Source organism: Rhinolophus ferrumequinum, chromosome 15 (genome assembly GCF_004115265.2).
Source record: "Rhinolophus ferrumequinum isolate MPI-CBG mRhiFer1 chromosome 15, mRhiFer1_v1.p, whole genome shotgun sequence".
NCBI lineage: Eukaryota > Metazoa > Chordata > Mammalia > Chiroptera > Rhinolophidae > Rhinolophus > Rhinolophus ferrumequinum.
This window is the reverse complement of record NC_046298.1, coordinates 34492618-34508646: the sequence shown is the minus strand read 5'-3', so window position 1 is coordinate 34508646 and position 16029 is coordinate 34492618. Positions and strand designations below refer to the sequence as shown.

General features: G+C 52.9%; 1 long non-coding RNA gene across 2 annotated transcripts; it reads left to right on the top strand.

Annotated features, from left to right (window-relative positions):
- The first annotated feature begins 575 nt into the window (after window positions 1-575).
- Window positions 576-9424, top strand: LOC117034337 (uncharacterized). 2 transcript variants are annotated; one of them, XR_004425074.1, is made up of 2 exons: window positions 576-951; window positions 8897-9424. It is a non-coding gene; the product is annotated as an uncharacterized LOC117034337 (long non-coding RNA). The 2 variants fall into 2 exon arrangements; XR_004425075.1 differs by lacking the exon at window positions 576-951 and adding an exon at window positions 5779-7177.
- The last annotated feature ends 6605 nt before the right edge of the window (window positions 9425-16029 follow it).

The window sequence follows — 16029 nt, the reverse complement described above, 5'->3', positions numbered from 1 at the left end:
TTCACCCTCCCTGGACATTGTTCTCACCAAAGTCACCATGAGCTCCTGGAGCCAAATTAGATGAACTCACCCAGGATCCTGCCTTTCTTGGCCTCCTACAGAATTTGGTCCCAACGGATGTCAAGTGTCTGGCCCACGGCAAGTCTTCCAAATTCATGGATCTCTCTGCAGCTCATCTCTCTCCTTCTTTAAAACACATCCTCATCCTCACCTTTCCATTAAAGGGTCCGTTGGGTTGGCCTGAGGTGCACCAAGAAGGAGTTTGCAGGCCAGGGTCACCATTGTGGGAGGGAATATAGGCTACCAGAAGTAAGGCTCACTCTGCAGGAGTCATAGCTCCTATGAATTTGATTTTAAAATGCAAGAATCCTAAAAAATGTAACCTCTCCACTTCTAGATAATCCTCTGTATGATTTGTTAGCCAGGCCCCAATGAGATGGCCATGCTCTCAGAGAGAGTATACAGGGAGGAGATGGGATTTCCAGGAGCGGGGAGAGGGCCAGGGAGAGGCCATGCTGTACGCCCCGAGTCTGCCAGAGCTGCTCCAAGGCACAGGGCCGCTGGGGTCACGGGTTTCTGCTGTAAAGGTCTCTCAGGCCTTTGTGCTTCCCCACTTGTGTCTCTCCAGGATGAATGGCAAAGTCTTCATTGAGGCTCTATGGCCCACTAGTGGGAACGTCAGTGGCGAAACATGGTGGACGTGTCACCTGGTGACCCAGGCCGGTCCTGAAGGGAGCCATCATGGCCTATTCCAAGCCCTCTAGATCTGAAGGTATTTCTGCTCCTTGTCCAGTGGCAGCCAACCTTTCACAAGAACGTGTCTCCTTCCTGAGCAGCCACTGGCCCTTCCCTGCCCAGCGATGGAGGCCTCAGACAGCCCCCCAACCTCCCCCTTGAACCAACCGGGGCACTCTCCCTGGCAACTCCCAGGAATCCACGTCACTATCGCTGGTGAGGAAATGTGGCTGATTATGGTGGCCTTTCCCTCACACATTGGGCAATGGTCTCAGCTGGACGTGGCAGCACAGCCCCTGCCCGTGAATGGGGGCAAGGGAGTTTCAGGGAGGGGGTACCTGCCCCAGAGGGAGCCGCTGTGACATTAAACATCAGGTTAGGACCCGTCTGGAGTGACCTTGATGATTTACAATTTGCAAACACGTTTTATGTGATTCCTCAGTTTTGCTGGAGCAATTACAGTGACTAAGCATGACAAATCACTCCCAACACAGTGTCTCTGCGCTGTTAGGAAATGGGTTTGCTTCACTATTTTGCCTGTGCGGCAACATTTTAAAAATAGACTCATTCACTGTACTTGAAGGCAATTTGTTCCAAATTTTCCCACTAATTTGATTTTAATCTGATATTTAAAATTCATGTGACCACATTCCCACTGATTTATAGGGAATAAGCCCTACCTGGCAGCAGTTTAATTGGCCTTAACCCAGGAGTCCACAGGACAAAGGACTTAACCCAGAATAATGTGAAGGCCCTGGTGTCTGTAATGCTTCAGAATGTGTCTAATTCAGCACTGCAAGTACCACTTGTCTGGGGCCAGTAACAGTGAGTGTGGGCTGAAGTCTACTGCTGCTCTTCTGCAGAGCCCGGGCACATAGTAGGCTGGCCACCGTCACTGAGCAGACGTGTCCAGCCCGGATGCCCTGGTGTGGTACGTGCTTGAGATGGACACTGAGTTGGGTTCTGGGGAAAGACAATTTGCTCACAGGTGATAAATAGGAGTTTCCTTTCTCTCGAATCCTGTGATTAGGGTGGCCCGTGGGAGGTGGCCTGTGCAGCACTAGCACCTGGCTGACTCCTGGCTGTGCCTCTAACTCATTGTGTGACCCTCACCGAGTCCCTTCATTTCTCTGAGCTTCCATTTCCTTTTATGCAAATTGTATGCAAAACTAGTACACGTCATCGAGTTGTTGTGAAAGATAAACAGGCAAAGCTTGTGAGACACTTGGCTCAAGCTAACCAGATTGCCACTCATGTGTGTTAGGGCAGGAGGCAGAGTGGGAGGGGGAGGCCACACCTCGGTCCCTGAAAACTCCCCTGGAAGGAGACAGTCATCTGAATAATTTAGGGCAAAAATCCTTGTACCCAGAATAATCAAGTTACTGAAGTCATTTTAATGTTGCTTAGAATTGTTTTTTTTCCAGGATGCCTTTCATTTGCTTAGAAAGCACTTAATGAGCTCCTCCTGGGTGCAGAGTCCTCTTGCCAGTGACCTTGAAGGCTGAGTGGGAGGTCAAACCCTCCTCCACTGCTCTCAGCAGAGACAGCAAGAGAGCCCTAAGTGCTTATTGCAGTAAAAGGTCCTAGATACAAGTGCAGAATCCTAGGTTGACGCCTCCTGGTCAGTGAGGACAAACGTTCTCACTGAGGTATCAGCTTCCCCAAATACTGAGACACCCCACTTCCCAACTCCATCAGCCTCCCCAATAACTCCTTTCTATTTGGGAAGCTGGAACCTCAGCCCATAGGTTAGCCCTGCCTGCCCCTCGCTGGTGAAAGGAGAGTTGGAGGATATGCTATGTGTATCCACAGGTCACCTCTTGCCCCCTTGCCTCCCTCAGTCCCCCACTGGGTCATCTCAGTGCTTGGCCGAATAGCTGGTTCCCATTTGCCAGACCTAGCTTGAGCCCGGGAAGTGAGGAAGGAGGTTGCCCTCTGCCCTGTGGGGATGCCCGACTGGATTCCCACAACCAAGGAAGCTCCTGGGGTTCTGGAGGGGTAAGGGGGGACCACAGAGACAGGCAGGAGGAGGACTTGGCCAAGCTTCCCCAGAGCTGGGGTCACCAACGGGAAATTGCTCTGGAAACCTACCCTGCTTTTCCTTTCACTGCCAGGAAGGCCACCTCAAGAGTAACTAACTCGAGTTAATGAGCAAACCCCTCAGGCAAGGAAGGAAGGCAGCTCTCAGCGCACTGCTCAAGCACAGGAAACAGTTGGATGCCACTTGTCAAAGGAAGGCTGCAAGTGCCAAGAGGGGCCAGGAGACTTTAAATCATTGGCTCCTCCCCAGCTGGGTCAGCTGGGCTGGTGCAGGGCAGCAGAAAGGAGAGAGGGCAGGCGTGGGCTGTGGGTGACTCCTAGAGGAGAGTGGCACCGTGTGGGTGTGGGCACAGGTGCAGGAGCATTCTGTGTGTGTGTGTGTGTGTGTGTGTGTGTGTGTGTGTACAAACTTGGAGCTGCTTCTGAGCCTGAGGCTGGAGGAGCTTTCAGACCCAAGAGGGGCAAATGGTCCTCCTAAGAGCAATTCCCAAGTTCACCTCTATTTGAGGAGCGATCTCGCCTGGGAGAGGTGGAGGCATGTGAGTCATGGGCCTGGCCCCTGAGCCAGGGTAGGTGGGGACAGTGGCAGCCAGCCCGAAATGTGTCAGAGGCGAGATGAGCATCTTGAGTGATGTGCACTTTATATAATTATGTGGGGCAGCGCTGCCCAGGGTGTGTGTGAGCCAAACTAGACGGGAGAGCAGCCCGCCCAGGTCCTCTCCTCAGTGGGTCGCATCCAGTCTCCCCAGAGGCCCAGCTGCTACCCCTGGAGCCCAGGCTTCCAGGACCAATGATAAGACCAGGGTGGGGGCAGCATCAGCACCTGGGCCCCTGCACTCTGCATCCCGTGGCTGAGTTGAACCCTCTCCATCCCCAAATCTACGCAGGTTTCCCTAAGACTCTCATTACTGGCTTTGTTCCATGACACCCTCCCCCTCCCCCTGCCTCCACCCAACATTCCACAACTTAATTTACTTTGCTTTTTAATTTTTTAAATTAAATCAACTGCATGTTGTTTGGAACATCTCTGAGAATTTCAGAAATTGGCATGCCATGTCAGAAACATTGCAGAGCCAGGTTTGGGGGCCCACATGCCCTTCCATCTTCGCTCATCATAGGCTGAGAAATCAAGTGCGGTTGGCCATCCCTTTCTGCTTTTCGCCTTGAGACAAGCCATTGGGACTAGAAGCCCCACAGCATAGTGGTTGGGAAGGCCTGCTGCTGGGGCGGGGGGAATCTGGCACATCCCTGAGGGTAGGGGTGGGACCGGAGCCTCCATGAGTCTTCGCTAAGGAGCTGCTCACAGTGCCCCGGCCCCATGCTGGTTGCACAGGGCTGGGCCTGCATTCCCACCCACTGGGGGCGTGAGACCGTGTGTGTCCTTGCCTCGCCACACACCTGCTGTGTGACCAGGCACAGGTTTGGCAGCCTCTCTGTTTGAGCATGTCTGAGAGGTGTGCCAGGATTCCCAGAGGCAAGATGATGAATGGGTGTCCCTCCAGAACAGAACAACCACAAGAACCTGATCCGAGGACAAGTCACACTGAAGAGGACCAGGACCAGGTCATCTGGCAGCCAAGAGGGGAGCGTGAGTCAGAAACAAACTACCCACCTGCCAGCTAGGTCACTCTCCAGCCCAAGAGAGCTCAAGGTTGGGAGTCAGAGGGCTGCAGAACCAAGGGTTGGGTGATTCCCCTCCTGTCTCTGGAGTCCAGCTTCTAGATCCTTGCCATCCAGTTTGTAGGTGATACTGGTAGGCGAGACAGTAGAGACATTTGTGCTCCTTGGCCTATGTTGAGGCCCAGGTTGGAGAACCCTAAGGTAGTACTGGCATCATCAAACCTTCTTCATCTATAGCAAAGGGATACTCTAGCATCACCTCCTCTTTCAGATTCCTCCCACCCTAGCCTGAACAGGACCATATCAGCCAGCCGGGCAATAAGTCTCCACCAAGCACCCTGAGAGCCCAGCCACAGGGAGACCAGGGTCAGAGCAGAGAAGGGGCACAGTATGTAGAAAGAGGATGTCCTGTCAGTACTGAATCAGGGTGGGACAGAGGTCATTCACACCCCACCCACTCATACCACCGCACCCCAGTTGACTGTGGAGGGACCCTGGAGAATGGTGTTCTGCTATCTTCCAGCAACAGGTCAGCAAGGCCTGCAGAAGGGGAGAAAGAACAGGAGGATGCAGCTGTTGTCATCTCAAGGCTGCCCAAATGGTTTCTAAGAAGTCAGGGTGAACTGCAGAGGCCAGAGATAGGCAAGAGTTGATTTTCCACTTTTTTCTTTGTCCTTTGCTACATTGAACTTGATATTATACAACATCATGGCCCTTGGCCAAGAGCAGGCTGGGTCCAGAATCTCCCATTAGTATTTTTTGAGCTCTGGGTTGTCTGAAACGTGGAGCTGTATCACCAAAGCACAGCCAACCATTAAATGGGTCAGTGCATCCCTTCATGCATTCATTCATTGGTTCCATAAAATTCTCACCCACCAATCCTGAAAACATTTCCTCTACTTCAGTTCCTCTCTCCTCTCCTTCAGGGAGAGGAGAGAGCATATCATCTCTTCCATATTTTCTTTTTGCCTCGATGTGCTACATTTGTGATAATTTGTTTTTACTTCTTTTCTAATTACCTAATTCTCTTCTCAGGTGTGTTCACTCTGCAGTTAAACCCGTCCACTGAGTTCTTGATTTTGGTTATTGTAGTTTTCATTTTTAGAGATTCAACTTGATCCTTTTTTTTTCAGATCTACAGTCCCTTTCTATAGACTCCCATTCCCTACAGCTATCTTTAAGCATGTCCTTTTTCTTTAAACATTCATAAGCACAGTTCTTTTATAGTCCATAATTTTAATTCTTAAGGGTCTATTTCTGTTTTCTGTTGATTCTCCTAGTTTTCACTCATAGTATTTTATTTTCTTGTGTGTCCCATTATTTTTGACTATGTGCTGGTCATTGTTTTAGAAAAATTTTTTGAAAGAAAAAATTTAGATTTAGGACAAAGGCACCTTTCACTATAGAACATTTTTATTTGCTCCTGCCAAACATGGAAGAACACTGCTAGTCTAGTCCAGGACCAGCTTAATCAACTTTAAGGCTTGAGGTTCCCTAGCCTACCCAAGAGATGAGAATTTAGATTGCAAGATCATTCGAGACCTGATCTACTTCTGGTTTACCCTTATCCAGAGGGTGTAACCCTCTGGAGTTCCACATCAATGTGGGATGAGGTCTTATTATATGGCCCCACCTGTGTTAGCCCTGGGATTTAAGTTCTGTCTCTTTAATTCCATGATGCTGTCAAAACAAAATTCAAATTTGTTGGGATCAGAAAATGCCTCAGGGGAAAAGTGGCTTCTGCTCTTGCTTACCTGTCTGGATTTTTCTCCCTTTCAATTTTGGCCTGGCAATTCCCTTTTATACTGCCGACTCTTTAGTGTTTTTAATATATTTTTGAAATGTATTTAGCATTTTAAGTTGTTTTCAGTGCAAGGATGGGTCCAGATAATCTAGCCTACCATTACTAGAAGTTGGAATTTCTCCCTTCAGTCACTCAGCGAGTATTTGTGGAGTGCCTACTATGTGCCAGGCACTATGCTGGGGGAGAACAGCAAACCAGACAGACAGAACAGGCTCTTGTGGAGATCACCATCTTTCTAGGGAGACAGACAATAAACAGAGAGTTACTCAATTGATTAGTTAATTACAGTTGTGACACATACTGTGAAGTAAGGAAATTCAGGGGTGATGAGAAGGAGCTCTTGCCAGCTTTGGGGGCTCAGGGAAGTTGTTTTTAAGGATGATTTTTAAGCTGAAACCTGAAGGATCTGTAGGATTTATAAGTAATTGGGGGTTGGATCGAGAGAATCCAGGCAGAGGGAACTACGTATATAAAACTCAGCAGTGGGAAGGAGCATGACATTCTAGGTACTGAAAAGTGTCCAGTGTGGCCAGAGTGGGGGTGGAGGACAAGAGGCAAGGCAAGAGGTCAGCAAGGTCACACTATCACACTCTCATAAGCAGGGGTTTAGACTTTGGTCAATGTACCAAGAGCAACAGGAGCCTGGAGAGAACTGAAATCAGACTTGCTTATTAACGTCACTCTGCTGAAGTGTAGGGGATAAATCATAGTGGGCAATACCTTGGTAGCACAGAGATGGATGGATTCAAGAGAATTTTAGGGGATAAGAGAAGAAGGGTTTCCACCGAGCTTGACCATCGAAATGTCCTAGAATGCCTTATCCAACCACACTGGTTATTCTTTATTTGCACTCAGATCCAGTCCACTCCTACTCTCTGCCCTGGAAGCCTGGCTGTGTGGGCCACACCGAGGGCCTCCCGTGCCTCTGGCTTTCTGTTCGGTTTGGCCAATCGTAGGTACCAGCAGGAGATCGGAAGGGTAAAGAAAATAGAGATCGGGGTGTTTTTTCTCTGTTTTCTGTCTGCTTTAGTGCCCCATCTGCATGTCCCCAAGACTACAGCCCCTGTCAGGTGGCCTGTCCTCTGCCCATCGATGGGTACGGTTCTCACTGGGCTCGGGCAACAGTAATGCCATGCCTCGTCCTCGGAGCCCAACAGTGGTGATGATTGCTGCTGTGGAGGCCTCAGCATCCCTTCTTGGTTCCCTCAACCCTGGTCACATCCCACAGACAGTGCCTTTGTTAACGTCCCTTTACTGAACCATCAGGGCGGAGTCTGGTTTTCTGCCAAGACCCTAAGCGATCACCAATACTCAGGTTTTTTTGCCCTAAAGAATCTGGAGAAGCAAATCTGTCTGAGAATCCTGGAGGGGGGCCAGCGCCTGGTGGCAGCCAAAGGGGTGGGTCAGAGCCCACATGAAGGCCTGCGGCCGGCTGCGTTCCGTAAACAAACACCCGCGTGCATGCAGCAAGCCAGAGCCAAATGACAACCACGGCTGTGACAATTTTATAGAGCCCCAGTATCAGAGAGAACAGAGGTAATTAGGAAAATTATAAACATATCTGGTGTCTTCTGTCTGGCCATGCAATCCATGCATGTGTCTGCTGAGGTTGCCTCTCTGGAGGAGTGTTTTCCAATCCCCATCCAGACTCAGGTTCCAAACACTTCCTACAAGAGGGGTCCAAGTGACTGAGGTCAAAGTGTATCTAATTTCTTGGGGGAGGGGGTACTCGTGGACTCATTGTACCCAGTACTGTGCGTCATGCAGGGGCAGGAAGAACCCTGACTTGGCTTGCTTGCTGCCCGCCCTGTTTCCTCCCTCTCCTTTGCCTTTTGCTTCCCCACCTCCCTCCAGAGCTGAAGTTTGCCTCCCTTCACTTTCACTTTGGAGATGCAAGCTGGGAACACAAACATCTACTCAGAGGTTGACAGATGCTTGAGACTTGTATTCCCACACCTTGTGGGTTCACTCCCACTCACTCCCCACCTGCCTCCATGCTGGGGGCTCAGGTACAGAGCTGAGTGCAAGGAGGAAAAGGAAACTCAAGCTGGTGGCAGAGGTTTCCTGGGGAAGGCCCCTGAGGAGGCAGTGTTCAGTGGAAGCCGAGGTGACAAAAAAGATCCAGGCACTCAAAGGACTTCTTCAGGTAGAGAAACAGACAGAGCAAAGCTCCAAAGGAAGGCCAGCATGGCCCAATGGGGGAGCAGAGACCAGCTTTGTAGGGACTTGGTGTGGGGTCGCTATGCATCCCGGTTTGCGTGGGCCAGTCCTGGTTTACCTCCACTGTCCCACAGTATACTTGTGTATTGCATCCCCTTTGACTCACAAAAAGTGTCCCTGCTTGTTCAGTATATGACACAGTTACCTTACCTACAAGGCAGAGGAAGAGGTGCAGATTTTATATATTTTGACGGCATGGATTTTGAGTAGTGGAGTCACAGAACCAAGTCCATTTCCTTCCTTCACCAAATGTTTACTGAGTGCCAGGTGCTCCCCTCGTCTCCTGGACACAGCAATGCGCCACTTCCATAGAACTTCTCCCTCATAGAGCTTACATTCAAGTGGTAGAAATGCCCACAAACAGCTAACAAAATTAGCCATTTCTCCACCATTCTCAGTGCCCTTGTCCAGTTAAGGGGCCCATTGGATAGAAAGAAAGATGAAAGTAAAAGAATATCTTGCTCGTTCTTTTTCTAGGTTTGATAACTGGAAAATCATAAGCTACTTCCCACGAAGTCTGCTGTGAAATTCACCCCTGAGGGAGGTCTCTGCGGGGAGTTGTGTAAAGTGTGGGTTACCCCGGACTCCCATCTCACCCTCCACACCCAGGCTTCCGTGGCTGGAGAACCTGTGTGCTTATTGCTCTGACTGAGGCCTCACTTCAGGCTGGTCCTTACAAATTCTTGCAGAAACATAACGTGAGTGGCCTAAGCAGGAAAGAGCATATGACACTGGCACAGCTTACCAAAAATTCTACCTCTGTGCTGGAGATTCTCGCATGGAGCCAAGTGCAATGAGGAAAATGAAACACAACGGAATGTGTCTTCAGGTATGACTGGATCCAGCGGCCAGACTATGTCACCAAGTGTCCTCTCCCACTGCATCTCCGGGTTTTGCCATCCTTTGTGCTGGCTGCAGTCTCCTGTTAGGAGTTCCCAATAATGCAAGGCCTCCAAACAGATACTCCGCAACCCAGAATAAAGCTTCAGTTTTTGGAGAGTTGCATCAAAAGTCCTGGAGTTGGATTCTGTTGGACCGTAGGCTTGTCACTGAACCAGCCACTGTCTCCAGGAGCACAGAGGACACCAACTGACCAATCCTGAGTCGTGCCTTTAACCGCCCCCCAAAACACACACAAACACTTTGGGGGCATGGGGGGTGAATCAGCCCCACCCACACTGCATGGAATAGAGGAAAATCCGGCTGTTATGTCTGGAATGAGAGAAAATGATGCTGAGGCAGGACAAACAATTGGTGTCCCTTGTACCTGCTGTTTGTCCAAGCGAATTAGAGCCCATGGTGAGGGAGATGATTCAGGGTAAATCCTTTGCTTTCAAAGAAAAGCTGAGTGCACGACTGCAGCAGAGGAAGGTGATGGGCTTCTGGAATCACTTAATGTGATTTGGGCCCCACATTCATTCCTGACTTCTGCCTCACCTCAGGCTAGCAGCAGTCTCTCCCCACAGGTGCGAGGTTACCCGTGGGGGTCTGACTCTAGCCCATGGAGGCAGGGTGGCAGGGGAGACACATGGCAATGGACAGTAGCCCCGAAAGAGACTTCAGGGAAGCTCTGGGCCAAGCCCCTCCCTACTGTCCCCACCCAACACCTGCAGAGGGAGAGATGAAGGGTTGGGGACCTCTCATCTCCTGAGGCCTCAGAGCCCCCAGGTCCTGTCCCCTGTAGGCAGGTATGAGACTGTGCGAATCGGAGGAGACTTTTGCCATTTGGCCTTGAGAAGGGCCTCCAAAGGAGCAGGTTACCCCTCGTGCCCCTCACTCAAAGATGCTGCTGGACAGTCGGGAAGGAAACGCCTCCACTGAGCACACCCGACGCGCAGAGGCTTTCTTAAGTTTCTCATTGCATCCTGTCAGCTGCTCGGAGGGTGGTTCCCCCCACCAACCTGTCCATCAAATAAGGAGCAGGAAGCTCCCTGAGGCCCACTGGACTTTACGCAGATTTGCAGATTGTAGATGGGGAAGCCAGGACCCACCGTGAGGCCACCAGCCTCCACAGCCTCACTCTTGTCTAACAGAGTGAGGTCAGGAAGAGAAAGGGGAGAGGGCTGGGAGGTGAGAAGCAAGGCTAGGGAAGCAGCCCGGGCCCTCGTCTCCTCTGGGAGGGTGAGAGTCCCAGTGCAGGGACGAGGGAGACGCCTGCAGCCCAGGCTGGCGAGCAGGGAGCCCCGCCAGGGACCAGGAGGAGGCCGCCTCTCAGTGTCTTCATGCCACAAGATGTAAAATAATCCCCTCAGCTCAGAAAAACACATTTTATGGCCGTCTGACTCATTTCCCACAAAGCTAGGTTCACCCACCCCCCCAACGTGTAGAGCTTTTGTTTTGAAAAATAAAAAATATGTTGAAAATTTCAAGATGACTTTTAGACATAAATAGTTCCCTTCCTCACCCTCGTCCCAGGCCCCCCTCACCTAATTTCCCAAACACTGGCTGCCAGAGCCTCAGGGAGACCCAGGCCAAGTGGGTGTGGGATGACTCTGGGTGACACAGCCCCCAGGGCCAGGTCAGCGGGCGCCTGCTGGACATTGAGAAGGGCCAAGCAGCCCTCCAGGGAGGGGGCCTCCCTGACCTCTGCTGCAGTGCCTTGATCCTTCTGGTTTGGGGTCCCCCACGGGCCCCAAGAGCACCATCAGTCACTCAGCCTCTCAGTCTCTCAGGCCCAGGTCCCTCTCCATAGCTTTCAGGATGCAGGTCATGGCTGGCTGGTTGCTCTGCCACCCTGACACTCTGCTAAGGCGAATTCCACAGTGTGACGTTGGACACCCAGCTGGGACGTGTCCCCAGCCCTTGGACCCTGCAATTGAAGCCTTATCTGGGCTCTGATCCCTGCCCCCTCCCAAATACATCAGGGCTTTCAATTACCCCACACATGCCAGGGCTTGGCCTCCTGGTTTTCTCTGACTCTGCCATTCCTTTAATTTCCCCAAAATCCTGAGCTGTGGGTATCAGCATCCCAGTTCTCAGGTAGGACACAGAGTACCAGACAGAACCATGTCACTGAGGGAAGCCTGAGTGCAAACAGGTGGGCCGCCTCGTGGCTCCTGCTAACTCCCAGACAGCCCAAGAACGCCCGCGTCAGAAGCCCAGGCCTCAGGTGGAGGCATATCCTAGGAGAACCCTGGTTTCTGGCACAAGGCACAGACATGCCTGGAGGACCCACAGAGCTGGCCTCCCCTCCCTGCCAGGCAACGCTGCAGCTTGGTACATTCAAGGCTCTCCACACAGTGCTCAGGTGGCCCATATCATCCTCACCTTCCCTGGGAGGGGGTGGGGGTAGTCGGGCAGCAGCCTGTGGCCAGCACCGGCCTCCATAAAACTAGGAGCCCCAGTTGAGCAGGAACCTGCCACGCTTGGGCCAGGCATCTCAGCCCGTAGGCTCAGGCTCTTCAGATCAAGGATGAGACAGAGCCTCCATCCCTGGTGGCAGCGAGTCCCACAGGGACCCAAGACAATAGACCTGTGGGCACGCAGACCACAGCAGCCCTAGCCCTGTCCAGGCCATGGGCCTGTCCACTTTTCCGCTGTAACCCATGGTCTGCTCCGTGATGTGCCCCTGGTTCTTCAGGGCTCTGGACTCCCACCTGGGAACAGGAAGCAGCTGCGGGCAGTAGGGTGGGTGGGAGGAATCTTACTGTCAAAGTCTCTGCTGAAAAGACCTGGGGGTCAGCTGGGGGGCAGGCATAGAGGGAGTGTGGGTTGGGGGTTTCTGAAGGCTGCTGGGTCATGGGCATCAGGAGAAAGGCCAGAAGGGACCTGGGCTTCCTTAACCACAAGAAAATGATTCAGCTAAATTGAGGAAGATTTCCGTTCCGGCAGACTACTTTTTCCACTATGGTAAGAGCTTTTTACCCACAGGCTCCAGAAGGGTTGGGTACCCCACAGAGGGTTTGGGGAGTTTCGATTTGAATAGTCAATGCTGATTCTTAATCATTATTTTGAAAAGGCAGCTCTTGGTTTTCCAGCAGGTGGATGGGTCCCGGGGAGCAAAGCCAGGTGGGTGTGTGTGTGTGTGTGTGTGTGCATTTATGCCCATATGCAGAAGTACACATTTGTGCCTAGAGGATGCTGAGGCCCAGGAAGGGGGAGATTTAGTCAGGAGGTTTCCTGTTGCCCAATGGCAAGTCTTGCCCAGGTCTGCAGAAATGACCTGGATTCTCCAGCCCTCTGAGCCTATTGACCTAAACAGGACTAACACCTACACTGATTGAGGTCTAAGTGTGTGCCAGGTAGTAGGCTGGGCACTTACCCACATTACCTTACAAACCTGGGAGGTGGGTCCCACTCCAGATAGCAGCTGAGACACCAAGAAGGAAAAGCACCCATCAGACACTCAGCCATATGCAAACCCAGGCAGCCTGACATGACTGTAGACACTGATCGCTACCGCTACCTGCCCTTTCTTCAGCTCCTGGCATCTCCTGACACTGCCCAGGCTTATCTGCTATCGCAACTGGGTCCAGTGAGGGGCCGAAGGCTTCTTTCCAGGTACCTGGCTTGAACACCAGCCCACCAGTGATCAGAAGCTGGTGCCTTGCCCTAGATTCTGAGATGTAAAGTTGGGGCATATCCACTGTAGCCCTGGCTCCTACTGTCCAGCCCAGCCTTGAGTCCCAGGCAGGCCAGGTGGCAGATGGGGTCCTTCCAAGAGTGAAGGGCCAGCCCTGTCCCTGCAACTTCCAGCCTAACAAGTGTGATGGGACAAGTCTTAGTCCAGGTGCTTGATGAGGATGAAGGCCACTGCATTGGGCATCTCCAACTTCCGATCCAGCCCAGGCAGGCTTCCTGGAGGTGGGCACCAGCAGGCTCTAGTCTGGATGGCAGCAATGAACACAATCAGGGCCTCCAGGACGTGACAGCCCAGACTGGAAGGTGCTCCTTCCTTTGTCCCCAATGGAAGACTCTGTGTCTGCTCCCACCTTCACAAGGTCCGTAGCTGTAAAATGGTCTCTGTTTCTTATACCCCCTGCCAGGGCAGGCTCTTCCCTGAGGCCCCACTGAGGGGAATGACAGGATACAGGATCCTTCTTCCCTCTTCATTGCTGGCTGGACCTCGGTTCTGCTGGGACCCCCCGATAGGGGCCCCTCAGAGCGAACTCTTGCTCCGAGCTGGGGTCAGTTTCCCAACCTAGACGTGGATGGAAGTCGAAACTGCCTAGTGGAGGAGCCTTGCCCAGGTCTCCAGGGATTTCAGGGGACAGAGTTGGGCCTGGCCAGTGTGGCTCTGTGGCTAGGGCGAGGATTCTGCCTGGGGCCAGGACACGTGTCCTGGCTCTGTGGCCTCCCCACAGCCCAACTTGCTGGCCAGCTTCCGGGGGAGGAGCAGGGGCTGCAGAGGATAGAGGAGGAGGTAAGGCCAGTGGCCCCCCTGGGGTGCTGGCAGTTCCAGGGCAAAGGGCAAGCCAGCTTTGGCCAGAGAGAGGAAGCAGGGCAGGGAGCAGTATAAAGATGACAGCTGGGCCGAGTGACCGAGGGGCCTGAGCCTGAGCTCTAGACTTGGTCCCTCTCCTGGGTGCCCCCTCTAAGAGACAGAAAATAAGAGCAACACAGAGAGGAAGGAGCCAGGAGTCAGAAACGGGGAAGGGGCTAAAACAGGTCAAGGCAAGTAAAGGAAGAGGAACGGAGGAGACAGCATCAGAAGTGTGGCTTGGGGAGGACCCCCGTCCAGCTGGTCCCATTGCTGGTAAAGAGGCTTTCCCCGGGCCCCACCCTAGGAGTCAGGCCGGAGCCTTTGAGGGGGGTTCCCTGTTCATTGCCCCTGCTCCCTGCCTACACAGGGCCCCCCCCACCTTCCCCATCCCAGGACTCACACAAGATGACTGTGTGGTGTCATCTGTGTACTGTGTCGACCATGTCTACATGTGTGCGTGGTGTGTACCATGTGTCTGAGGCCCTCCGCCTCTAGGACTCTTGACTGCCCAGAGTCATAGAGGCAGCCGGGGCACCAGAGCGAGGCCTCTCCCTGAGCCCAGCCCCATGAAGCCACCCTCCTGGGGGGCCCTGGATAGCCCTAGTGGGGCTGAGTCTCTGTACCTCCAGAAGCCCGTGGTGGAGTGGAGCCAGCAGACTCGCCCAGGTGGTCCTTGGGCTCCCAGGAACCACGCAGTCCCTGGTGGAAGGGGGCCCAACCAACCAGAAGCCTCTGACCCATTCCCGTGCAGAGCCAGGTCCGGGCCTCTGCAGTGGAGAGGGACCCAAAGGGCTCACAGAGTAGGCCACAGACTGTTGCAGGCAAACCTCAGTGTGTGTGCATGAGTGTGTGTGTGTGTGTGTGTGCACATTCACCTTCGTTTCCTTGTCAGTGAGCTCCAGACTGTCAGCCTCACTCGTTTCCCCATCATCCCCTCCATCCAGAACACTCAATAGCTCCCAAGGGCCCAGATACCCAGCTCTCTGCCCATCACCACCTGGCTGGCCCAGCCTTCCTTCTGTTGTCCTGGTTCTTCTTTCACATTTTCTGGGTAGATGCTTAGCGGTGTGTATACCTGTGGGTATTGTTCATTTGTGGCATCTTCTCTGCATGGTCTAGGTCAGGTATGAGACTGTGCGAATCAGAGAAGAAACCCAACTCACACTGATGTGAGCAGAAAAGGAGCTTGTCAACTCCTGTGATGGAAAAGACCAGGGTGGTGTTAGCATCAGGCACAGCTGGATCTCAGCTGTGGAAATCCATGTCCATCTCTGGGCTCTGCTTCCCTTTGTGCTTTTCCCCCTTCCACAGGCTCCCAGCAACACAGCCTCTAGGCTCACATTCCCCGGCTTTGCCACCTAGGAAAAAGGTAAATATTTTTCCCAGTATTTCCAGCAAAAGTCTCCAGGCTGACACCCATTGGCCAGGCGTAGGATACATGACCCGCATCCAGAGTCCTGGCCAAGGCAGCCTTACCTGAATCGTATGGTCTGAGAAGGGATAGGGCTGGTTCCCCAAGGGACACCAGGGTTGCCCTAGAGGAAGGAACTGGATGCTGGGCAACCAGAAACATAGGGGCCCACCCAGATGACTCTATCCACGACTGATTACCTGGGGCAGGTGGGACATGTGCTGTCCCTGTCCTCGGTGTCAGGCAGGAGGGGCTAGAATCCTGGAGCTAGCAAGCCCTGGCATTTCTGTGCCATTTCTCATTGTACAGATGGGGAAACTGAGACCCAGAGCGTCAGGGCACTGGCCCAGGGTCACACAGCCAGTTAGGGCAGAGCTAGAGCTAGAACACAGGACTTTTGACAGCCAATCCTGACTGGGTACACAGGTGCGCCCACTGCAGCTCAAGCTGCACGTTGCCTGCCCCCAAGAGTCTGAGCCGTTGGTCAGACCTGGGATTCAGGTCCCAAACAGCAGTGTCCACAAGAATCACGTCGAGCCCCCGCTCCAGACACAGAAATGCAGCATTGAGGCTTGAGGTTATGCTGGGGACTGCTGGGTCAACAAGCCCCAGCAATGCTGAGGCTGGGGCTGAGACACCCCATCAGCAAACCCCAGTTCAAGACGACGTACCCACCTCAAAGGCTAGGAGGGTGCAGAGAAGCGTGGGGGGAAACTAGGCACCAGTGCAGGAAGAGGAGGTGGGCTGACTCCGGGTGGTGGGCAGAGAGGCCCTGGT